Source organism: Oryctolagus cuniculus, chromosome 13, assembly GCF_964237555.1.
Source record: "Oryctolagus cuniculus chromosome 13, mOryCun1.1, whole genome shotgun sequence".
NCBI lineage: Eukaryota > Metazoa > Chordata > Mammalia > Lagomorpha > Leporidae > Oryctolagus > Oryctolagus cuniculus.
In genome coordinates, this window is record NC_091444.1 from 57,575,889 (window position 1) to 57,602,921 (window position 27,033).

Sequence of the window (27,033 nt, forward strand, 5' to 3'; positions counted from 1 at the left end):
TGACACCGAGGCTATAAAATGGTCCAAAAACTAGTTTATCACACACAAAAAATTCCCACAAATCTTGCATTCATTTGTTCAGTTGACATTTTATTCATTTATGTCTTTCCCAACAAAAGTCATTATTCATTCATTCAAACACTGAACTATATACAATACCCCAAGAAATCTCAAAATACCAGAAGTCTACATGGAAGACATGTGTATATAAAAATAGATAAATTATGATACATAACTAATTGAGATGATAGAGATCTGAATAAAATGTGATAGTCCAACAAAGAGAACCACCATGGGTGTGGGAGGGTGGGTGTAGCAAGTAAGTCAGAGGAAATGAAGAGTGAAGATAAAGAATAAACAAGATAACCAGAAAGCATTTCTTCTTGTCAGTGCTTCTGTCACCAAGTTTTAAAGCAAATTGCATTCTAATTTCCTTTTCAGTCAGGCTATAGTCTTGAAAAGGTCAAGTTTAACACCTTCAGCTCATCTAAAAAGCCAGTGCTTAACTACACACAGGCCATTATGGGAGCCAAGAATTCACAGGAACCGCAGCCCTTCTGCAAGTCACTAATGGGGAGAGGCACCAAGACTTCACCTCAGCAAATGTGTATAAAGAATGGTCAGGTCCTTCCTCTACATATGCGGATGAAGAGAAACCTCTAACAGAAGGGATCACAGAAAAGTTAAAGTAAGATACATGAGAAAGGCAGAAGAAGCACCAGCACAAATAAGAATAGCTACACATGTAAATTAGTAACCAATTTTAAGAAGAGCTGGAAGGTATAAAAAGGCAAAAAAAAAAAAAAAAAAAAAACACAAAAAACCACCAAGTTCTCAATTTTCTAAGATGGATCTGCAAGTTTTACTTCTTAAAAAACAAAAAAGAGTCATGGAACTCTTCTATGTAAATCAAAATTGAAAGGGGTCAATACTGCATGTAGTCGGCTTAACCAGGATGTCACTACACAGTAACATGTAAACCTCTGTTAATTACACAGCAAATACTAATGGCATTATCAAAGTGTGCAAGTGATATAAACACAGCAATAGATTCTCCGCAATGCTTTCTCTCATATATTGGAATTTCTCTCTTACGACTGTCCAACTTGAAGAGAGAAAGTGGTGAGTCTCCTTGGGAATGAAACTACCCAAAGGGAGAGTCTTCCAAACAGTCTTCCTGCTACAACAGGAAAAGTTCGGGAAGCATCATTAGATCACTTTGAACAAAAGAATGCTCTACAGCTTTGGGGGGCTTATAAAACAGATCAACTGGAGGAAAACAAGCCATGAAGCTAAATTACCTTCTACTTACCTTCATTATCCTCTTCAAGAATGCATAGTTTAAAAGGAGACAAGTCACTGTATTAAAAATTACTTGCTCTGATATTGTGCAAGTGACATCAAATAATGAAGAAAAATTTAGATTACAAACTTTATGGTCTCAATTCCAACTATCAACTTTTACCAAAGTAAAATTCAAATTCAGATTTCCATTTTTAATTATCTTCCTGTCAAGTGCTCCTCCAATATGCATAACAGTGACAAAATGTTCCATAACTTTTTAAAAGTATCCTAAAATTTTAGAATGTAAACATTTCAGTTAGGAAAATAAACATATAAAAAATGTAAATATCACCCTAATCAAGGATATAGGATAAAATTTAAGTTATAATTATCTCAATAAAATTGATAAATTCTTCTAATGGGATCAGTATTTTCAGTTGCGTATTTTTCCTTTCAAGACTAAAAATACTTTCATTCATTCTGGTACTACCATGCTGGAGTCCCCACATCTCTGCAGATCACTGCTTTAGGAGACTCCATCTTGGCCCTTGATTAACTGCTGAGCCTTAATGTGACAAGGGGGTCCTACAAGGAACATTTCCTATATTTCATCTCTTATTTGTTGATTATTTCAAGGAATACTAAGTAGTATTTTAAAACCACTGGATACTGAAAAAAGAGACATTTGAGGTCAAAGTTCCCATTCAGTACACTGGTGAAAAGAGGAAAGAGGAGGAATACTTCCTAAACACATCCCTCCAGAGATGGGGTTAAAAGCAGGAAGCTAGCTGGGTTCCTTATTGCAGAATTTTGGACATGTGGTGTGGGGTTGGGGGGATGGTGGAAAGCCTTGTGGCATGGAGGGTAAAACCACCACCTGCAACACTGGCATCCCATATTGGCACCAGTTCTTGTCCTGGCTACTCCACTTCCAATTCAGCTCCTTGTTAATGACCTTGGCAAAGTAGAAGATGGCCCAAATGTTTGGGTCCTTACCACCCAAAGGGACCTGATGAAGCTTCTGGCCTCAACCTGGCTCAGTCCTGGCCATTGCAGCCATCTGGGCAGTGAATCAGCAAAAATATCAGACAAGGGACAAGAACAAGACTATACAGTTTTAAAGAGAACTCATGAGGAATGCAACAACATGAAATAATTGCAATAATAATTATAACAGTAAACACTAAGCCAGGTAGTGCAGTATTCTAGTGGTTCACACAAACACATATAATCCTCAAAACAGCCCTGTGTAGTGGCTGCTATTCTCATCATCATTTTTGAGATGAAGAAACTGAGTACAGTGGTAGGAAATGTGTCTGAGATCACAAAGCTGGTAAAAAAAAAAAAAAGAGTCCAAGCTGCACACTCTTGGGTTCAGCTCTCTTGCTACCAATCCAGTTTACTTTTCTTAGGAGTATTTTCTCTTGTGAGCCAATGAGGAAAAAAAAATCAAAATTCTTAACTCTAATACCCATGCTACCACTTAGGAATATGCTGTCAGGATGAAAATTACAAATAGCCATTCTTCCCTTCTATTCAGTTGTCATTCATGCATCAGAAGTCAATAGTCCTAGTCTATCCAGAGAAAGTTGGAATTTACAACACAAAATGAAGAACAAAGGATAAAACAACAAAATTTCATAAAGCATTGTTACACAGATATGATGCTCAACTTTGGTGACAGGGTATTTTCCTAAAATCGGGCTTAGGGATCAATATCCTACTGAAATTCCTCCAAATGAAGTTGAGGCTAACCTCACACTATCTTCCCAGGCAAGACCACAAAATACTTCAAGACAACAAAAGGAACAAAGAGATAAAAGAACCAAAAGCAAAAGTTTAAAGAAAAAATACTTACATCTGAATACTGCATAATCCATTAATAACTACATAAAACTGAGATTTAATAAAACATATCTCTATCTTTTCTCTCTCAGGTATCTCCAAAAGAAAAGGAATAAGAAAAATACAAAGAAAGCAGTCAGTGAAGAGACTGACAGAAAAGAGACGGCGTGACCATCATTCTCTTTGAAGACAGTAGTCAGAAATGCCTCTTTGGGTCCAACTCATCCCAAATGCAATGTCAACCTCTGACCTCTAGGGCTGGCTCCAGCTGGATACCTTAGGGAAGTGGCTCTTAAACTTCAATGTACATCCGATCAATTATTGTTTCTAGCTATTGTGTATATTCCCCCTAAACTAGGGCGTTTCTGCTTTTCACATGTGAAACTTCTTATTTGGTGAAGTATTAAGACTTTTACTGTAATGTAAATTTAAAACATGTTGTCTCAAAAACTAAAAAGAAAAAGAAACAAAGGTAGAATGAAGGAGGGTGGAAGAAAGGAAATATCACTATGTTCTTAGACTTGTATGTATAAATCATATTGAGTCTGTTAACAATTAATTAAAATTAAAATTAAACATGAATTAAAAAACCCTTCAGTGTACAGGGTAATTACTGGAGAATTTCAGTATCTTGTCCTCCAACACTCTAACTTGGCTCCCTTGAATATGTGGCAGAAGAATCTTCAACTTAACAAGCCTCCAGTGATTTTAAGTCATTTGCAAATTCTACACTAAAAAACACTTAGAAAACAAGTGCACACTCACTACCCAGTGCGTACTGCAGAGATACATTATGCTGCCCAAGTTCAGAGCATCGCCGTTCCCACGTCCTACCTGTTTCGGCCTTCTTCGACCTGTGCTCTTCATGAGGAGGTTTTGATGATGGCCACACAGACGGGACTCTCCTGGGAAACTGCCCTTCTGTGTAATCCAGCGAGTGTGTGGGTTGACTAACGGCAGCCCAGGTGTAAAGTTGATCTTGCTATATTTAAAACAGAAAATAGTTAAATGCTATTAATTCAATCACAAAATAAACCTGGACTGATACACTGCAAAATCATGTCTATATAAGTCCCATAGACATACACACATATATAAAACATTGGGACGGCAATAGCGTCCTTGCCTTCAACAACAAAAGACCCAGGCAACTGATTTATCTTGGGTCCAAACTAGAAACTAATTAGGAAAGAAATCTTGACAAAGTAAATGAACCTCACAAGAATAAAAAAAATGGATGAGGATCTTCTGGCAAAGAAAGGCCTTGCCAACTGCCGACTAAGAATCTGGACAGAATGAGAAGAAGGCTCGGAACTACACCTAGCACCCAGAGATAAACTAGAAATCTCTCAAAGGAAGCTGCCTCAAGGAAAACTGCTCATTAGTATTTCAGAATAACAATATGTTTAACTTTTTTACAGTACATACACTCAAGATATCTATGCTGCGTATTGTCTTTGTGACATTTTTCTATTCATGTACATCTCCCTAGCACTTTTTGATCAACATCAGTAAAGCAAAGGGAACAAGAGAATCCTAGAAGTGAAATGAAAACTAAACACACACACATACAAACACACACACTACACAAATACTATAATCACCAGGTTGAGCTGCAAAATGCATGATTTAACCAATGGCAAATTGCTGCTGTCTCTGTAATTTGCTTAATTAATTTAAAAATGTATAACATGGGCTATTACAATAACAGTAATATAAAAATTTATGGATTGGGGCCAGTGCTGTGGCACAGCAGGTTAAAGCCCTGCCTGCAGTGCTGGCATCTCATATGTGTACTAGTTCGAGTCTTGGCTGCTCTACTTCCAATCCAGCTCCCTGCTAATGTTCCTGGGAAAGCAGTGGAAGATGGTCCAATTGCTTGGGCCCTGCACCCACGTGGGCTCTCCCCACGCCCCTTGCCCCCCGCAAAGAAGCTCCTAGTTCCTGACTTTGGATTGGCTCAGCTCTAGCCACTGCAGCCATTTGAGGAATGAACCAGCAGATGGAAGCCCCTTCTCTCTCTCCCTCTCTCTCGCTATGTCTCTATCTCTCTCTGTAACTCTTTCAAATAAATAAAACAGAATTCCTTTTTTATACAAATGTATGGATCAGTTAGTTTCAATTTTGGCCATAAATAAACATTCAGTTTGTGGGGTGAGCTAGGGTATTATCAACAAAAGGCTACATTTCAGAAGTGGCTAAGCATTTCAGCTACTCATATGTGATCAACACTGAAGCTTCACTATTTAGCTTACTGAACATCAGGAATAGCTTTTCATCAGTGAAATTAGTAGTTTATTTTACTAACCTGATGAATGTTAGATATGATATCTCACTGGAGAAACTGAAGTAATTTGATATAAATGAATCGGCTAAAATGTCAAAGAATACCCCATACTTGAATAGCTGAAGATTCAGGCAATGGAAGGTGTCAAGGCCATTGTGCCCTGATGGTGCTCATCCAGCCTGTAGTTTTGGAGGACATCTCCTTGCCTGTTGCCAATGACGGGGCTCAGAATCCTGCCTCATTCATGGCTGCATTACATGAATCTCACTTGCAAGCTGTAGTCAAGCATCTACTCAGGTGGTGAACCAGACATGCCCTGACCTCATAGGTATCCCATGCATACTAACATTGATCACGTAACATAAAATGTCTATGTGTTGGATGGAATTTCATTTGAGATTTTCTTTCATGACAGCTCAGTAAATCATTACACTGTATACAAAAATTAATTTAAAAAATGAATCAAAGACCTAAATGTAAGACCTAAAAATATAAAATGCTCAGAACAGAGGAAAAGCTTCCTGGCACTGAATTTGGCAATGATTTCTTGAATATGACAAGATCACAGGCAACAAAAGCAAAAAGTGATACATTAAGAACTTCTGTGCATTAAAGGACATCCTCTAAAGAGTGAAAAAGTAACCTATGCAGTAGGAGAAAATACTTATAAGTCATATCTGATAAGAATTTAATATTTAGAATTTTTGAAGAGCCCACACAAGTCAACAACAAAAAAACAAATACCCAGTTCAAAAATGGGCAAAGACCTTCAACAGATGTTGTTCCAAAGAAGATACAGAAATGACCAACAAGCACAAGAAAAGGCACTCAGTATCATTCATCATACCATTTCACATCCTTTAGGATGGCTGCCACAAAAAAGTAGTAAGTGCTGGGGCTGGCGTTGTGACAAAGCGGACTAAGCAGCCACTTGTGCTGTCCCAGCAGCTCCGCTGTCAAGCCAGTTGCTTGCTTGCTTTTTAAGATTTATTCATTTATTTGAAAGTCAGAGTTACAAAAAGAAAGACAAAGAGCTCTTCCATCTGCTGGTTCACTCACCAAATGGCCACAATGGCAAGGGTTGGGCCAGGCCAAAGCCAGAAGCCAGAAGCCATAGTGCCAGCGTTTAATCCAGCTTTCTGCTAATGTGTCTGTGAAAGCAGCAGAAAACAGCCCAAATAATTGGGCCCCTGCCACCCACAAGCAAGGTCCAAATGGAAATCTGGGCTACTGGCTTCAGCCTGACCCAGCCCTGGCCATTGTGGACATTTGGGGAGTGAAGTAGTGAATGAAAGAAGTCTCTTCTTCTCCTTGTCACTCAGCCTTTCAAATGAGCAAACAATCCTTAAAAATGAAGAATATCAAGCTGGTGCCGTGGCTCAACAGGCTAATCCTCCGCCTAGTGGCGCCAGCACATCGGGTTCTAGTCCCAGTCGGGATGCCGGATTCTGTCCTGGTTGCCCCTCTTCCAGGCCAGCTCTCTGCTGTGGCCAGGGAGTGCAGTGGAGGATGGCCCAAGTAGTTGGGCCCTGCACCCCATGGGAGACCAGGAGAAGCACCTGGTTCCTGCCTTCGGATCAGCGCGGTGCGCCGGCCGCAGCGTGCCAGCCACGGCAGCCATTGGACGGTGAACCAATGGCAAAAGGAAGACCTTTCTCTTTGTCTCTCTCTCTCACTGTCCACTCTGCCTGTCAAAAAATAAAAAAAAAATAAAAAACATAAGATGTTAAATGCTGTGTGCATTCTGCCATAAACAATCTCTTAATATTTTTTAAAAAACAGTGAATTTCCCAGTTGTTGGAGAATAGTTAAGTTAACCTATTCAAAGGTTATACATGATTAACTTGATTTAGGTCATTTAACAGGTGACATGGACATGGCTGTGGTTTAAGAAAGCATTGACATGCAGCTACCTTTCTAACATCTTTCACCCTGCAGTTAGTGGCAAAAATACCTTTTTTAGTAACATTTAGTAACTGACTAAATCCACACACCAGAAAATCTACCCAAAAAACCTATTTTAAATCTTCGCAGTCATTGCCTCCTAACATTTTCTAGTAGAGTAGAATCAAGCAGCCACAACACCACAGTACCATGAAGGGCAAACAGGGTCTCCACCTGAGGTAGCACCTCAGCCATCACTATTTGTGTGAACTGAAACAAATTACCTTAAAAACTCCCACATTTGGATTTCTCATTTGTAAAATACAATGCACGTAACATGGTTAATACAAAGCTTGGGCCTCGAGGATCTCCAGGAGAAGGTAGGGGCAAAAAAGTGGGCTGCGGTGTTCGACAGTCTCCAAACCTGGCCCCACAACCAATGACAAAGAGCCATCAACCTAAAAACAATCTCTCAGCCTCCAAGCTGTCTCCACACAAAAGAGGCTGCACCAACAGTCAAGAGAATCAACTGTCACTTTGGTGATGTCACCATTCACCAAAATATAAAGTATACTAGAAGCACTCTATAAAACCTCAGAAAAAAATAACTAAATAAACGCTGGGTTGGTTCTCCAGTCTCTCAACCACACCACAGGGTCCTAACACATTCTCGTGTCATGACGGTAAGCCTCTGGTTTGTGGCGTGACTCTGCCAGCAGAAATGAGCAAGGCATAAGTGTTCTTCACGGGTCCACAGTGTCTACAGGATCAAATCCCAGCTCTGCACCTTGACTTGGCATCATTTGAATTTCCCTATGTTCTTCCCACCCACCTGCCCAAATTCACCTCTGTTTCCTCAGAGGAGCATCACGCCACTTAAATGACCTTCCTAGTGTCCGCCATCCCTCACCTAAACTCTCTGCAACTCACAGTCTCATCAATCATTAAAAATCTAGTTGGAGGCCAGCACTGTGGCATAATGGGAAAGCCACCTTCTGCAGAGCCATCATCCCAAATGGGCACCGCTTCAAGTCCCAGCTGCTCCACGTCTGACCCAGCTCTCTGCTAATGGCCTGGGAAAGCAGAAGATAGCCCAAGGGCTTGGGTCCCTGCACCCACATGGGTTACCCAAAAGAAGCTCCTGGCTCCTGACTTCAGATAGGCCCAGATCCAGCCATTTCGGCCATTTGGGGAGTGAACCTGAGGATGGAAGATCTCTCTCTGTAACTCTGACTTTCAAATGAATAAATAACCTTAAAAAAAAAAAACCACCTCTAGTTGATGTTCCGCCTCACCTGGAACACTCCCAAATCAGAAAGCCAACTCAATAGGCCTGCTATCCAGAATGGTGAGTACCTATCATCTTTCCTCAGGTTCACTGAAAATTCCTGCAGGATGAGAAGGATGTACACAGGACCTGCAAGTCCCCACTAGCTCTTGATATTACAGGGATGACTGCATAAAAGTCACTTAATGCCTATTGAATTAACACATTTCTCCCATAAAAAGAAAATATATGACTTGTTCATATGGGCAGTGACTTAATCTAGTAACACCATTTTCTTCATTTGTTTACTAAGGTATCAAAAGAGTGCTTTGTGGGTATCATATAGAAAAACCAAAATATCACATTATCTGTTAGATCTAAATCCATGGGTACCATATAATATAAAGAAAAATATGAAGTAAACAAAACCAGAATTTACGCATTGATCTACCCTAGGAAAACATCCTAACTCTTCAGAGCTTCAATGTTGTCATCAATAAGTCAGGAAGAATGCCTGCCCTTATTTTGTTGTAGAGGAATTGCATGAAAGACAGGGTAATGAAAACTACATGGTGGGCCAGAGCTGTGGCTCACTTGGCTAATCCTCCACCTGCAGTTCGGCACCCTGGTTCTAGTTCCGGTTGGGGTGCCACATTCTGTCCCTCTTCCAGTCCAGCTCTCTGCTGTGGCCTGGAAGTGATGTAGAGGATAGTTGGGTCCCTGCACCCACACGGGAGACCAGGAGGAAGCACCTGGCTCCTGGTTTCGGTTCGGCACAGCGCGCCGGCTGTGGCGGCCATTTGGGGGGTGAACCAACGGAAGGAAGACCTTTCTCTCTGTCTCTCTCTCACTGTCTAACTCTGCCTGTCAAAAAAAAAAAGTGTTTTTCAGGGCAATTCAAAATCATCAAAATCATCAACAACATCTCTACAGAGAAGCATCCAATGTTGTCTGTTGTGGATATAACTAGAAGTAGTTGAGTAAACCAAGTTTTCTTGGCATTTGTGCTGATTGTCACTAGTTTCGCACTCAATTAACTACTGCCCTGTGGCATTTCCTCAAACACCCATAAATGTCTTTTTCAGTGTGGTGATTCTGTGTTAACATTCCAAGACTGCACTTGTTATTCTCCCAAATACGGTCTTTAGGTTCCTGACTACCAATTACCATATGTTGCATACCCTGGTTTCCCAAAGGATTTTTTTTTTTGACAAAGGCAGAGTTGACAGTGAGAAAGAGAGAGAAAGGTCTTCCTTTGCCGTTGGTTCACCCTCCAATGGCCACCGCGGCCAGCACGCTGCGGCCGGCACACCGTGCTGATTCGATGGCATGAGCCAGGTAATTCTCCTGGTCTCCCATGGGGTGCAGGGACAAAGGACTTGGTCCATCCTCCACCTTGCGGCGCCGGCACACCGGGTTCTAGTCCCGTTCAGGGCACCGGATTCTGTCCCGGTTGCCCCTCTTCCAGGTCAGCTCTCTGCTGTGGCCAGGGAGTGCAGTGGTGGCCATTGGAGGGTGAACCAATGGGAAAGGAAGACCTTTCTCCCTGTCTCTCTTTCTCACTGTCCACTCTGCCTGTTAAAAAAATAAAAATTAAAAAAAAATATTAAAAAAAATAGTCTATCTGAAGTTGACCTGAGGGACATCCTTGTTTGAGTGGCATGGGGGCTATGATATTGGGATACGGAGATATTGGGAAGGAAATGAAATCAGAGCACAGAACCTGTCTCTGCATTGCAGTATTTACATGATTTCCATTTGTTTTCCAACTTTCAGAATACATATGAAGATAAACCATCCATCTTCAAAGTATACCCTAAAGATAAAAGTGTCTGTAGAAGAGGCAGACAAGGCTCAGACTGGATGCAGACAGAGGTAGAGGCATCAAAAGCCTAATTTTATAAGGTGGATAGGATGGCAAGAAATCTCATCTGAAGTTGATGGAACAACAGCCAAAATTATAAGCATATTTGTTAAAGTTCAAAGAATTACCGAAGCAGAACTAGAAACATCCATGTTAACTACATGGGAAGAAATATAAGTGAGCTAAAAATCCTTACCTGTGACAGACAGTAGGAATAGCAATGTTGAAAACAACATCAGAGAATGTAAAGTACCCCAAGTCATCAGAGCTAAACAAAGCAGGGAGAATCACTCTGGGGCAGAGTCGGAGAGTGAGAGGTCTGGGGTGAGGTACAGGGCCTGTTGCTTGTCAAGCTGACTGCTCTTCAACCAAGTGAACACAGAACTTAAGGACTGGAAAAAGAAAAACACACCAAAGGCAAAAGGCGATTGTGAAGACACTAACAGAGAATCTGTAAAGCTGTGTTTGTGGTTACCCATATTAGAATGGAAATGAAAAAGAGAGAATGAGACAAAGCCATTAGACCCTTAAGAAGAAGAACAATATTTATGTCTGTTTGATGAGAGCCGGTACCAGTCCTTTTAATAGCTACAATAATTTTAAGTTTCATTGCCCTAATTTGGATTTGGTAACGCAGTCAACATCATTCCACTCAGCAAAAGACAAAAGCTAATGTGTTCCAGGTATTATACCACATGTTAATGTTCAAAATAAATAGTTTTATTTAATATAGGTTTATATCTATGAGCACCAGTCTGTCCTTACAACATTTCCATCTCAGTAATGACATGATCACCAGCTACTTCAAACCAAATACCAGGAAATCACCCTGATTTCCTCTTTTTCCCTTGTTCCAGGCATCACCCACCAAGGGTCCCACCAGCTTCTATCTCCAGGATCTTTCCCAACCCACTGACTCCTCCACCCACCCCCCTATAATCCCCCCTGCCAAGCATCTGCCACATCCCTCACTCAGCTACTGCAGCAGCCCTCCTGGTGTCACTGCTTCAGCTGCTGTCCTCTGTTATCCGAATGCCAGGCTGAGTGATCCATGTACACGGAAAATATGCTCTTCCCCTGCTCAAAATCTCCCCAACGCTCCCATTTTAGAATAAAAACCATCTCATTACTCCCACGGCTTTCAAGATCCTGGCCACTCTGGTTCATGAGACCTTCCTGTCCTCGTGCCACTAAGCCTCAGCTCCACAGGCCCTGAGGCAATGTCTTGTATAGATCATGCTTATGTCCCTACAATGAACTCTGTCCTTGCCCCCCGGAGCTGCCTGGAATGACCTTCATTCAGACCTCACCTCACAGGCCCTTAGAGAGGGATCTTACCTCACCTCATCCATTCTATTACATTATTCAAGTGTATTTCCTGCATTGACCCTCTAAGAATCTGATGAAAATTAATATTCCTGTGCTTTTATTTTACTTGTTTGCTTATTTATTTTTCTGCCTCATCCCACCATGAATATGATTTATACTTCAGAAGAACAGAAATCTTATTTATTTGGCTAACTAACACATATCAAAAATCTAAAATATTTCCTGGCTTATAAAATGGATTTGGAAAATATTTGTGGGTGAGTTAACCTCAACACTCGAGGCTATCTTTACCTTTTAAAGTTCTTGAAACCTTAATCGAGTTAAAATGTGAGAGAAAATATAAAGTCCTTTCATATTTTCTAAAGTACATTATAAAGAAAAAGGTTAAGCCCTCAATGTATATAGAAAATGTTAGGCTAACATCCAAAGGGTTCAGTGAAGTAGGCTCATTCGTAACATGCATCATGAAGATCCTCACACGTCTACACTGCTCCAATCACAAGTGTAAACAGGGAGAAGAGAAAGTAGGGGGAGAGGATGCTTTTAGGGAAGGGAACAAAGGCAAAAGTCAGGGGTGGGAAGGGTGCCAGTGATGAGCTGATTCCCACAGGGTGCTCTGGCTTGAAGGACACAGTTCTCAAGAGAATTGTTGCTTAGAAATGCTCCCCATAGCTATCTTCTGGAAACCAACAGGGAGACTCAGTTCTCTCCCTATGGACAACCATATTTCTTCCCATCCTCCACTGATACCTTAGTCCTCCCTAATCCTCTTATTATTACCCCTTCTAGGTGTTGACGAAAACCCTGACCATGTATCCAGTAAGTGCATGACTGTACAACTGAACAGCAGTTTAAGAATACAGAGTAACATTTCTTTCAAGAGCCCTCTAATTTCTTGTTTTGTATTCAGTTGAGTAGAGAGAATAAAGAAGTAGTACAGAGTCAATGAATAAAGCAAGAATAACAAGCAACCACAACAAGAAGAGAGAGAGAGAAATTCCTCATTTTGAGGGATTCTGTTTATTTGTGTTTGCTTTTCACGCTGTGCCCTTCAAAACACCAGGACTGGGAAAACTTAATTCTCCCGAACACCAGCTTGAAAAGAGGTGAAGGATAAGAGGCAATCTGGTGGTAGACTGAAGGACAGAAAGAGTGAGAGACGAGTGGTATGACTCTGTTCTCAGTTTATTACAATGCCAAGTGAATGACCAATAAGATGGTTTATGTCTGAATTATAACAAAGAAAAATGAAATAATGAGGGGATAGTCTTAATCACAAAGCAAGTGCTATATATAGCAAGTGTTTGCCTAGTATAATTCCAGAAAACACCTCACTAATCCTTAATTCACCATAGTCTGAGGTTCTGACTCTACAACACCACAGACTTCTTACAGAGGAGAAGAAAAAAATTAGTATTATTCTATTCTTCTAATAGAAGGAAAAGATCTACCTAGCTGTCAATGGCTACTAACTTATCATATTTTTAATTTCAGCAGGAAAATTTTCAATTAAAAACTCAGAAGAAGGAATTCTTCACAAGTCACAGCACAATCCAAAAAATTTTCTTTCAGATGCAAAGTATCAAAAAGATTTCGGACTACACCATGCCATTTATATGTCTAAAACTAAAGGGAGAAGAAGGATGTAATGGATAAGGATGAGGAAGGAAAAAATCCAAATATAGGCACTCAGTTATTCACTACCACATCCTGATCTCAGCCAGCATTCATTCTCATTGTTTTCAGAATGCATTATTATTTCACTCTTTGAACCACAGCGTATCTATTGAAGAGGGAAGAGGATAAGAGCAGAGGAAAACAGTTGGCAACAGAGGAACAAATGTCATGATCTCACAGCAATGAGAACCTGTTACTCTCTAATACATACCTACTCTGAGCCCCACACAAGTGAGCCACCAGCCCTTCAATTTTCTTACGAGTACTGCATATAGGGAATTCTTACACATCTGGGTTTCAGATGCATATTCATCACAACCAATGTCACCCATGTCCCACATACCTGAGAAAGATTAGCAACACTCTGGTTTGGGCATGACAATGCAGCTGTGCTGAATACGCCTTTCAAGTTACAGTTCTGCACTATGAACTCTCTTAGTGAATGGGAGCTGGGGGAGAGGTCAGACTGTGCTGCTCATGTTGACATTCTGTATATAAATGAGAGAGGAATGCATGGAAATAGCATCCTGGGGCCCATGGAAACCTGCAGCCCACTGGGAGACATACTTTGCCCTGTGGAACTGCTTCTGAAGGGATGCCCATGACCAGTATAGTCAGAAATACTGATTTAAAAGCACCTTTAAATAACTGCTGATGGAAGCAGGCTAGAAAATTGGTGTGTCGCCATCCGTTAATACAAGGAGTTTTGGCAAATAAACAATACTCTAGTCATAAAGGAACGTGAGCTGTGGAGCTGCAGAGGGGTGGAACACTTGTATCCATGTTCTTTTCAAATTATAGGGTGATCACACAAATGCACATCACAGCTCCTATTTCAACTGCAATCCAGTTCTCGGACAGAAGTGAATTCTTCTACTTACATCAAACGGAGCTGAACTCGATTGGGCATTCTGATTACATGGTTCCCTGAAGCAGTCACTGAAAGGAAGTAGGAGACCCATGGCAATGATCCGTGAGCAAAACTTCTCTGCTTCTTCTGGAGGCCCGTTCTCCTGCTGGCTGAATAGCTTCTCCAACAGAGTCCTCCCTGCGGATGAAATACACTCATTAGGAGGGAGGCTGGCGGTTCACCCAGCTGAGAAGCCTCCCAGAGGAGACAGACCAGGTACACAGTCAGTGAGCAACATCATTTCCAAGGCTACAGCCCTGGGCAGTAAGGCGCCTCTCAAACTCAGAAACACTCTGCAGTCAGCGTCCACGGACACCATGCATGAAATGGCAGATCAGGTTCACTCGCCCATTCCCCAAATATCTTCAGCCTCCATCCAAAGGGAATGAGCCAAGTCGTGGGCTGCACATCTCCCATCTGAATGAAGAAGCCCCCACCTTAGGGATTCCATTGGCAATCTTCCTCCTGCTCTGGTTACCCTGCAGATGGTTCTCTAAGGAAGCAGTCAGTAACCCAAGTGCCACCATGTGGGCCTGGAAATGTCAGTGGCTGACATTCGTGGTGCCAGGCACGGTGCTGGGGGGGGGGCAGGAATGAAGAAAAGGAGGCCCTGAGAATGAAAGGGAGGTGGTGTGCAGGAAACAGTTGCGCTGAAGGAGAAAGAAAGATACACAAAATTGTCTCAGATATTCCTATGAAACATCAGTCTAAGGTAGGCCCAAGCTTCTCCTTGTTTCCCTAAAAGAGACAAGAGACACACACTGGGAAGACACTGACAGAGGACCTGGGTCCACCTGCGCCAGGGTTCTCCATCTCAGCCCTATCTTCGAATCACCTGAGAACAGGACCTGGGAAGCAGTACTTTCTTAGTCCCCAGTTGGTCCTCACGTTAGCCAGAGGTAGAGGACAGGTCCGGTCCCAAAAGTATTTTTGACACTAGAAGCTCCCTTGCCTTAAGCAAACTGTAAGCACATCTCCGTAAAAATTAAGAGTGGAAATGGGAGAGGGAAGAGGAGGGTTGGAGCGTGGGTGGGAGGGAAGAAAGTATCACTATGTTCTTAAATCTGTTTCATGAAATATATGAAACTTGTATATCTTAAATTAAAAAAAAAATCTCTAGGGTCCCTTTCACAGCAACCGTCTCCTCACTGTCAGCCCTGCTGCTGCCCATCCTCCAGCCCCTCTAGTTAGCAGATCCATTCTTTAAATTTAGATCAAAATCACCTGTCCTGAAAAGTCTTCAGTGACCTTCTTCCACACCCTTCTGGAACTCTTTATGGCTTCTTTATGAAATTAACCACTTTAATTAAGTGCTTTGCAGTCATATGTTTAGTGCCTACCTCCCTCACTAAATCATAAACTCTCTGACAGCCAGCATTTAGCTTGCAACTGTACTCACACATAGAAAGCATTGGTGAATACTTGTAGGGTTTCTCCTCTAATACAACAGTACGATTCTGTGACTCCGATGAATTCACATCATGGTGGGAACTGGAAGTGAAGTACCAGTCTCTACCAATTTTTTTTTCTGTAAAAGGCCAAACAGTAAATATTCCTAGCTTAGAGAGCCATAAAAGGTCTCTGTTGCATATAATTGGTTGGATTTAGGCATCATTTTTTAACAACTTTGTAAATAAATATAACAATAATTTTCCCTTAGAGCCCAAGCAAAACAAAATGCATACCCATACTTCAGTTACAACAACTAAATTTCAAAAAAAAAAAAAAATAAATGTGCAGTTCCGACAATAGTCATGTGATTTCTGTACCTCTTGGTGTTTCTGACTGTAAAGCAAAACTAATCACAAGATCTCTGGTATTGGCAGTGACAATGAGAAAAGAGGCCTTTCTACCTGCTCCATTCCTTCAGGGCACCAGTCAACATTCTTTGGTCTCCCAGGACATACTGTAAGGATAAATAAGGATTTTTTTTCCCTATAGAAGTTAAGTGTGCCTGTACATAACTGGAACTAAATACCTAGGAAATCATCCCCTTCAGTTCTCAAGTGATAGATTATCTTTTTTTTAATCTTTTTTTTTTTGACAGGCAGAGTTAGACAGTGAGAGTGAGAGTGAGAGAGAGAGAGAGAGAGAGAGAGAGAAAGGTCTTCCTTCAATTGGTTCAACCCCCCAAATGGCTGCCACGGCTGGCACACTGCGCCGATCCAAAGCCAGGAGCCAGGTGCTTCCTCCTGGTCTCCCAAACGGGAGCAGGGCCCAAGCATTTGGGCCATCCTCCACTGCCTTCCCAGGTCACAGCAGAGAGCCGCACTGAAAGAGCAGCAGCTGGGACTAGAACCCAGCCCCGATATGGGATGCCGGCACCACAGGCAGAGGATTAGCAAAGTGAGCCAGGGCACCAGCCCCCTGGGGAAGTTGTTGTGCTGGAACACTATTCCTTAGGACAGATGAGGACTCACCTCCTCCTTCATTTCTTTTCTTTTCTTTTTTTTTATAGGCAGAGTGGAAAGTGAGAGAGAGAGAGAGAGAGAGAGAGAGAGACAGAGGGAAAGGTCTTCCTTTGCCATTGGTTCACCCTCCAATGGCCGCAGCGGCCAGCGCGCTGCAGCCAGCGCACTGCGTTGATCCAAAGGCAGGAGCCAGGTGCTTCTCCTGGTCTCCCATGTGGGTGCAGGGCCCAAGCACTTGGGCCATCCTCCACTGCACTCCCTGGCCACAGCAGAGAGCTGGCCTGGAAGAGGGGCAACCAGGACAGAATCCAGCACCCCGACCAGGACTGGAACCGAGTGTGCCGGCGCTGCTAGGTGGAGGATTAGCCTATTGAGCCACAGCGCCGGCCCTCCTTCATTTCATTCAGACCTCCACTCAGCCATTAGTTCCACCGAGAGAAATTCTTGACCACCCTTCCTAAAACAGCACAACCCCGGGTCCAGCGCTGTGGTGCCACAGCTTAAAGCCTGCAGCACCAGCATCCCATATGGGTGCTGGTTCAAGTCCTGGCTGCTCCACTTCCAATCCAGCTCCCTGCTAATGGTCTGGGAAAGCAGAAGATAGCTCAAGTGCTTGTGCCCACTGTCACCCACATGGGAGACCTGGAAGTGCTTGGCTCCTGGCTTCATATAGGCTCAGCTCCAGCTGTTGCAGCCATTTGAGGAGTGAACCAATGGAAGGAAGTCTCTTCTCTCTCTCTCTCTCTTCCCCTCCCTCCATCTGTAACTCTTTTAAAGAAATAAAAGCAATCTTTCAAAAAAATAGCACATCCTCTCTCTCATTTTGCCATTATCCACCTTACTCATTCTTAAAACCCAGCCCTTGAATGTAAGCTGGTCTGTGGTCTGTCTTCTGGTGGAATATAAACACCCTTTTATCAGATTCTATTGGTTGGCTACCACATTCTGCCCAGGACTTCAAGGAATGTCTGGCAATGAGTAAAATCAGTTAAATTTTCTATGACTGATAAATTAAAAGCTTCAGAAGACAATTTGGACACAGGTGTCAATGATTTTTTTTTTTTTTTACAGGTAGAGTGGAGGACAGTGAGAGAGAGAGAGACAGAGAGAAAGGTCTTCCTTTTTGCTGTTGGTTCACCCTCCAATGGCCGCCACGGCTGGCGCGCTGTGGCCGGCGCACCGCGCTGATCCGAAGGCAGGAGCCAGGTGCTTCTCCTGGTCTCCCATGGGGTGCAGGGCCCAAGCACTTGGGCCATCCTCCACTGCACTCCCTGGCCACAGCAGAGAGCTGGCCTGGAAGAGGGGCAACCGGGACAGAATCCGGTGCCCTGACCCGGACTAGAACCCGGTGTGCCGGTGCCGCTAGGTGAGGATTAGCCTAGTAAGCTGCTGTGCCGGCTGTCGATCTTAAAAACCTTCATCCCGGACCTGCGGCAAGATGGTGGAATAGGAAGGAAGCACACTGATAGTCCGGGGAGAGACAGTTTAATAAAAGTGGAGATACTGCAGGTTCAAGGAAGAGTAGGGGAAGAAACAGCAGAAGAAACTCTTCCGAAACTAGTGATTCACAGCGGACCTGCGTGGAGAGCCTGGGAGCCCACTGTTCGGGACACCAGCGGCAGACTCAAACACCAGCGCTGGAACGCGAGGTGAGCCGAACCTCAATAGCCCGAGACACAGGCAGGCAAGCAGAAAGAGGAGACTAGAGGGAACGACCCTGAGGGGAAAAGTTCACCAGGCTAACTAGAAGAGAGAGAGAGAGAAAAAAAAGTGACCGATACGGACACGGGTTTCTCTCTTTCCGCTCACCTCTCAAAGGCGAGCAAGACAAAGAGCAGGTGCCATCTTGGACATACGTCATAAGCAGAGCGACCTCAGGTCTGCACCGGCCCTGAGCCTAGCAGAAAAACCTGACTCTGGGCGGGATGAATTAACAGGAGATTAGGACCTAGTGAATCTGTGGTGCTACTGAACCGAGACTGTGAAAAAAGAGACGGTGGGGGAGAGAACTCACGGAATTCACGTGAGTACTCTCCAGAGACGCTACAATTCTGTAACTTTGGAAACCCATTGGGAGACTGAAAGAGAATTTGAGCCCACTCAGAGGGCAGAACAGATTCCCTGTGGGGTCCTTGGGAAAGAGCTTCCGATCTCTGGCTCCTGTGGGTATATCATTTGCCTGCTAAATACCTCCAACTTCGTTCAGCTGTGTGGAATTATTTCCCTTTTGAATCAAAAAAAAAAAAAGAAAGAAAGAGAGAGAGAGAGATCTACCATGCCTAACCTGGGAGTGTCACCTTTGGCACACCAAACAGAGCTCTCAGGCCACACCCATCTCAAGCCTCTAAGGCTCCATCAAAAACAGACAGTCCACTTAATCTAGAGTCATAGTATAACAAGAAAAAGCACCACAGTGAAAAACCAAATATCTCCAATATGCCAAATAACAAACGCAAAAACCGAGGTAATAAAAACAAGGAAGTCACTATGACGCCCCCAAATGAAAAAGACACCCCAATTCAAGATTATGAAGATGATGAGATAGAAGAAATGCAAGAAGCAGATCTCAAAAAATTGATAAGAACATTAAGAAGTTCTCAAAAACAAATTCTTGAACTACAGAAATCCTTAATGGACAAGACAGAAAATCTCTCTCGTGAAAATGAAATATTAAGGAAGAATCAAAATGAAATGCAGAAACTAGTAGAACAGGAAACTGTGATAGTGACGAGAAATCATAATGAAGTGAAGAATTCAATAGATCAAATGAAAAACACACTAGAGAGCCTTAAAAACAGATTGGGTGAAGCAGAAGAGAGAATATCGGACTTAGAAGACAGAGAACAGGAAAGGATAGAGTCAGACCAAAGAAAAGAAGAGGAAATTAGAAATCTAAAACATATTTTTGGGAATCTTCAGGATACTATTAAAAAACCCAACATTTGGGTTCTAGGAGTTCCTGAAGGCATGGAGAGGGAGAAAGGATTAGAAGGCCTTTTTAGTGAGATATTAGCAGAAAATTTCCCAGGTTTGGAGGACAGAGAAATCCTAGTACAGGAAGCTCATAGAACCCCTGATAAACATGACCAAAAGAGATCCTCACCATGACACGTTGTAATTAAACTCTCCACAGTGAAACATAAAGAAAAGATCCTAAAATATGCAAGAGAGAAACATCAGATTACTCTCAGAGGATCTCCAATTAGACTTACAGCAGGCTTCTCATCAGAAACCATACAAGCTAGGAGGGAATGGCGAGATATAGCCCAGGTACTAAGAGAGAAAAACTGCAAGCCCAGAATATTATATCCTGCAAAGCTCTCATTTGTGAATGAAGGTGAAATAAAGACTTTTCATAGCAAACAGAAATTGAAAGAATTTGTCGCCACTCATCCAGCCCTGCAACAGATGCTTAAAGATGTGTTACACACAGAAACACAGAAACACGGTCATCAATATGAAAGAAGGTAAAGGAAGGAAACCTCACAGCAAAAGATCACAGGGAATTCAAAGCATATATTAGAACTTATCTTTGGCAAACGGCAGGGCAAAGTTACCACATACCATTAGTCACATTGAACATTAATGGCCTGAACTGTCCAGTTAAAAGACACTGATTGGCTGACTGGCTTAAGGAACAAAACCCATCTATTTGCTGCTTACAAGAAACACATCTTTCCAACAAAGATACAGACTGAAAGTGAAAGCCTGGAAAAAGATATACCATGACAACAGAAATGAAAAAAGAGTGGGCGTAGCCATCTTAATATCTCATAGACAGGAGTGTCAATTGGTAAAGTCAACAACAGGAGTCACTGTGCACTTACTCCTCATGTAGGATCTCTGTCCTTAATGTGCTGTGTATTGAGATTTAATGCTATAACGAGTACTCAAACAATATATTTCACTTTGTGTTTCTATGGGGGTGCAAACTGTTGAAATACATACTTAATGTATGCTAAGCTGATCTTCTGTATATTAAGAAAATCGAAAATGAATCTTGATGTGAATGGAAGGGGAGAGGGAGTGGGAAAGGGGAGGGTAGTGGGTGGGAGGGACGGTATGTGGGGCAAGCCATTGTAATCCATAAATCGTACTTTGGAAATTTATATTCATTAAATAAAAGTTAAAAAAAATACAAGCTCAAACAGAAACAAAAAAAAAAGTTACAAAAAATCAGCCAAACGAGGAGCTGTTTTTTTGAAAAAATAAACAAAATTGATACCCCATTGGCTCAACTAACTAAAAAAAGAAGAGAAAAGACGCAACAACAGACATCACAGAAATAAAAAAGAATCATCAGAAATTACTACAAGGACTTGTATGCCAGCAAACACGGAAACCTATCAGAAACGGATAGATTCCTGGACACATGCAACCTACCTAAATGGAACCAGGAAGACATCGAAAACCTAAACAGACCGATAACTGAGACAGAAATTGAAACAGTAATAAAGGCCCTCCCAACAAAGAAAAGCCCAGGACCAGATGGATTCACTGCTGAATTCTACCAGACATTTAAAGAAGAACTGACGCCAATTCTTCTCAAACTATTCAGAACAATCGAAAAAGAGGGAGTCCTCCCAAATTCTTTCTATGAAGCCAGCATCACCTTAATTCCTAAGCCGGAAAAAGATGCAGCATTGAAAGAGAATTACAGACCAATATCCCTGATGAACATAGATGCAAAAATCCTCAATAAAATTCTCGCCAATAGAATGCAACAACACATCAGAAAGATCATCCACCCAGACCAAGTGGGATTTATCCCTGGTATGCAGGGATGGTTTAATGTGCGCAAAACAATCAATGTGATACACCACATTAACAGACTGCAGAAGAAAAACCATATGATTATCTCAATTGATGCCGAGAAAGCATTTGATAAAATACAACAGCCTTTCATGATGAAAACTCTAAGCAAACTGTGTATGGCAGGAACATTCCTCAATACAATCAAAGCAATCTATGAAAAACCCACGGCCAACATACTATTGAACGGGGGAAAGTTGGAAGCATTTCTACTGAGATCTGGTACCAGACAGGGATGCCCACTCTCACCACTGCTATTCAATATAGTTCTGGAAGTTCTAGCCAGAGCTATTAGGCAAGAAAAAGAAATTAAAGGGATACAAATTGGGAAGGAAGAACTCAAACTATCCCTCTTTGCAGACGATATGATTCTTTATTTAGGGGACCCAAAGAACTCTACTAAGAGATTATTGGAACTCATAGAAGATTTTGGCAAAGTAGCAGGGTATAAAATCAATGCACAAAAATCAACAGCCTTTGTATACACAGACAATGCCATGGCTGAGGAAGAACTTCTAAGATCAATCCCATTCACAATAGCTACAAAAAACAATCAAATACCTTGGAATAAATTTAACCAAGGACGTTAAGGATCTCTACGATGAAAATTACAAAACATTAAAGAAAGAAATAGAAGAGGATACCAAGAAATGGAAAAATCTTCCATGCTCATGGATTGGAAGAATCAATATCATCAAAATGTCCATTCTCCCAAAAGCAATTGATAGATTCAGTGAGATACCAATCAAAATACCAAAGACATTCTTTTCAGATCTGGAAAAAATGATGCTGAAATTCATATGGAGACACAGGAGACCTCGAATAGCTAAAGCAATCTTGTACAACAAAAACAAAGCTGGAGGCATCACAATACCAGATTTCAGGACATACTACAGGGCACTTGTAATCAAAACAGCATGGTACTGGTACAGAAACAGATGGAGAGACCAATGGAACAGAAGAGAAATACCAGAAATAAATCCAAACATCTACAGCCAACTTATATTTGATCAAGGATCTAAAACCAATTCCTGGAGCAAGGACAGTCTATTCAATACATGGCGCTGGGAAAACTGGATTTCCACGTGCAGAAGCATGAAGCAAGACCCCTACCTTACACCTTACACAAAAATTCACTCAACATGGATTAAAGACTTAAATCTATGACCTGACACCATCAAATTATTAGAGAGCATTGGAAAAACCCTACAAGATATAGGTACCGGCAATGACTTCTTGGAAAACACCCCAGAAGCTCAGGCAGTCAAAGCCAAAATTAACTATTGGGATTGCATGAAATTGAGAAGTTTCCGTACTGCAAAAGAAACAGTCAGGAAAGTGAAGAGGCAACCAACAGAATGGGAAAATATATTTGCAAACTATGCAAATGATAACGGGTTGATAACCAGAATCTACAAATAAATCAAGAAACTTCACAACATCAAAACAAACAACCCACTTAAGAGATGGGCCAAGGACCTCAATAGACATTGTTCAAAAGAGGAAATCCAGGTCGGCGCCTCGGCTCACTAGGCTAATCCTCTGCCCAGCGGCGCCGGCACACCGGGTTCTAGTCCCGGTCGGGGCGCCGGATTCTGTCCCGGTTGCCCTTCTTCCAGGCCAGCTCTCTGCTGTGGCCAGGGAGTGCAGTGGAGGATGGCCCAGGTGCTTGGGCCCTGCACCCCATGGGAGACCAGGAAAAGCACCTGGCTCCTGGCTCCTGCCATCGGATCAACGCGGTGCGCCGGCCGCAGCGTGCCGGCCGCGGCGGCCATTGGAGGGTGAACCAACGGCAAAGGAAGACCTTTCTCTCTGTCTCTCTCTCTCACTGTCCACTCTGCCTGTCAAAAAATAAAAAAAAAAAAATAAAAACAAAAGAGGAAATCCAAATGGCCAACAGGCACATGAAAAAATGTTCAAGATCACTAGCAATCAGGGAAATGCAAATCAAAACCATAATGAGGTTTCACCTCACCCCGGTTAGAATGGCTCACATTCAGAAATCTACCAACAATAGATGCTGGAGAGGATGTGGGCAAAAAGGGACACTAACCCACTGTTGGTGGGAATACACACTGGTTAAGCCACTATGGAAGTCAGTCTGGAGATTCCTCAGAAACCTGAATATAACCCTACCATACAACCCAGCCATACCACTACTTGGAATTTACCCAAAGGAAACGAAATTGGCAAACAAAGAAGCTGTCTGCACATTAATGTTTATCGCAGCTCAATTCACAATAGCCAAGACCTGGAACCAACCTAAATGCCCATCAACAGTAGACTGGATAAAGAAATTATGGGACATGTACTCTATCGAATACTATACAGCAGTCAAAAACAATGAAATCCGGTCATTTGCAACAAGATGGAGGAATTTGGAAAACATCATGCTGAGTGAATTAAGATAGTCACAAAGGGACAAATATCATATGTCCTCCCTGATCAGCGACAACTAACTGAGCACCAAAGGGGAAAATTGTTCAAGTGAAATGGACACTATGAGAAACAGCAACTTGATCAGCTCTTGTCCTGATGGTTGATGTACAATGTAATACTTTATCCATTTTAGTTTTTTTTTTTGTTCTAGTACCATTGGTTGAACTCTGCAATTAATACACAATTATTCTTAGGTGTTTAAATTTTAACTGAAAAGTGATCCCTGTTAGGAATTTGGAAAACATTATGCTGAGTGAAATAAGCCAATCCCAAAGGGACAAATATCACTTGTTCTCCCTGATAGGTGACAACTAACTGAGCACCAAAAAGGAAACCTGTTAAAGTGAAATGAACACTAGAAACGGTGACTTGATCAGCCCTCACCCTGACTGTTGATGCGCAACTTAATATGTTATCCCTCTTAGTATTTTTTTTGTTTGTTCTACTTAATACTTTTGGTTGAATACTGTAATCAATACACAATTCTTCTTAAGTGCTGAAACTTAACTGAAAAGTGATCGCTGTTAAATATAAGAGTGGGAATAAGAGAGGGAAGAGATGTGCAATTCGGGACAGGCTCAAGCTGACTTGCCCCAAACGGTAGAGTTAGAAACATACCAGGGGATTCCAATTCAATCCCATCAAGGTGGCATGTACCTACGCAATCTCACTAGTCCCAGTGATCAACTTCTGTTCACAATTGATCATAATGATAGAACTAAGAACCAAAGGGATCACATAAACAAGAATAGTGTCTGCAAATACTAGCTGATAGAATAAAAAAGGGAGAGAACGATCCATCATGGGAAGTGAGATACACAGCAGACCCATAGAATGGCAGATGTCCTAAACAGCACTCTGGCCTCATAATCAGCCCTTAAGGCATGTGGATCTGGCTGAAAAGCCCATGAGAGTATTTCAGGCATGGAAAGCCAAGACACTCTGGCAAAAAAACAAAAAAAAACAAAAAAAACAAAAAAAAAAAACAAAACCTAAATGAAAGATCTCTGCGAGTGAGATCCCAGTGGAAAGAACGGGTCATCAAAGAAGGAGGAACCTTTCTCTGAAGGGAGGAGAGAACTTCCACTTTGACCATGGCCTTGTCTAAATATGATCAGAATCAGTGAACTCAGGGGGCTTCCATAGCCTTGGCAGCTCATGACAAGAGCCTAGGGTGATTACTGATGCCATAAACAAGAGTGTCAATTTGTTAAGTCAACAACAGGAGTCACTGTGCACTTACTCCTCATGCAGGATCTCTGTCTTTAGTGTGCTGTACATTGAGACTTAATGCTATAACTAGTACTCAAACAGTATTTTTCACTTTATGTTTCTGTGTGGGAGCAAACTGTTGAAATCTTTACTTAATGTATGCTAAACTGATCTTCTGTATATAAAGAGAATCGAAAATGAGTCTTGATGTGAATGGAAGGGGAGAGGGAGTGGGAAAGGGGAGGGTTGCGGGTGGGAGGGACATTATGGGGGGGGGGAGCCATTGTAATCCATAAGCTGTACTTTGGAAATTTATATTCATTAAATAAAAGTTAAAAAAAAAAGAAAAAATGATCCTTAATAGACCTTGAAGATCTTGAGTCAAGATGATCTCATCAACTTCAAATACTGAAAATGTAAATGGTCCATACAAACTAAGAGTTGTAGTAAATATATACTTTCTTTTTTAACTTTTATTTAATAAATATAAATTTCCAAAGTAAAAAAAAAAAAAAACCTTCATCCCTTTGGCCAGGAACTGTGGAAAATATATTCTAGCTGAACATTCCTGGGCATATTCAAAGAGAGATGCACCACAGGATTGCTGTGATAATGAAACATGTAAAGTGCTTAGCACAGCTCCTGGTATACTAATAAATGAAATATTGATAGGGAAAAACTAGAAGGCAGTAAAATGTCCAAGAACAAAGATAAATTTATTTAGAAAAATGGTCTAGGGGCCCGTGTTGTGGTACTGCAGGTTAAGCTACCACTTGTGATGCTGGCATCCCATATGGGCTCCGGTTCGTGTCCCAGTTGCTTCATTTCTGATCCAGCTCCCTGCTAATGCATCTGGGAAGGCAGTGGAAGACTGCCCAATTACGTTAGAATTGTGTGAATTCTGGCTTAGGTCTGACTCTGACCCAACCCTGGCTGTTGCAGCCAAGTGACCCAGTAGGTGAAGGATCTCTTTCACTCTTTACCTCACCCTCTCTCTATCAGTCTGTCTTTCAAAAAAGTAAAATAAATATTTTTAAAAGGATATTATATTTTGGGGCTGGCGCTATGGCTTAGCAGGTTAAGCCTCCACCTGCAGTGCTGGCATCCCATACAGGCGCCAGTTCTAGTCCAGGTTGCTCCTCTTCTGATCCAGCTCTCTGCTATGGCCTGAGAAAGCAGTGGAAGATGGCCCTGCACCCACGTGGGAGACCTGGAAGAAGCCCCTGGCTCCTGGCTTCAGATCAGCGCAGCTTTGGCTGTTGTGGCCATTTGGTGAGTGAAACAATGGATGGAAGACCTCTCTTTCTCTCTACCTCTGCCTATGCCTTTGCCTCTGGTTCTCTGTAATTTGGCTTTTCAAGCAAATAAATAAATATTTGGGGAAAAATGGATATTATACTTTTAAAAAAAGAAAGACTAATATACATAATGGCTACGTATAAAACCACTAAAATTCATGCTATTATAGAAAGAATAATAACCCCACTGATGTGAACATACTGTATATTAAAAGGCATAAGAAAAATTAAAATTCATTAGATGTCACTAGAGAATCCTAGGTCACCATTTACAACTGATCATAGAGAATTAATGGGGAGTAATGAAGCATTTACTGTGTCTTTCCAGTATGAGTTGTATTTGGGGATATGAAAAGGTACCTAGTAAAGGAAAGTTTTCAATAAAAAAGACATGCCAACCAAAAATGAACACCAAATGGCAGAATTAGAAAATTACCATTTTGTAAGCATTAGTAAAATGATGAGTTCATGTAATGAATAGCAAGTGGATAGAAAACCCATTAGAGGGAAAGGT

At 41.9% G+C, this 27,033-nt stretch overlaps 1 non-coding gene across 1 annotated transcript in view; it reads right to left on the reverse strand.

Annotated features, from left to right (window-relative positions):
- Positions 1-27,033, reverse strand: part of LOC103351033 (formin-2) — a 134,321-nt gene that overhangs the window by 87,643 nt on the left and 19,645 nt on the right. The window contains exons 3-4 of the transcript XR_011381527.1: positions 14,319-14,485; positions 3,964-4,111 (exon numbers count right to left, since the gene is read on the reverse strand). This is a non-coding gene — a transcript (formin-2). The remainder of the gene's footprint in view (positions 1-3,963; positions 4,112-14,318; positions 14,486-27,033) is intronic.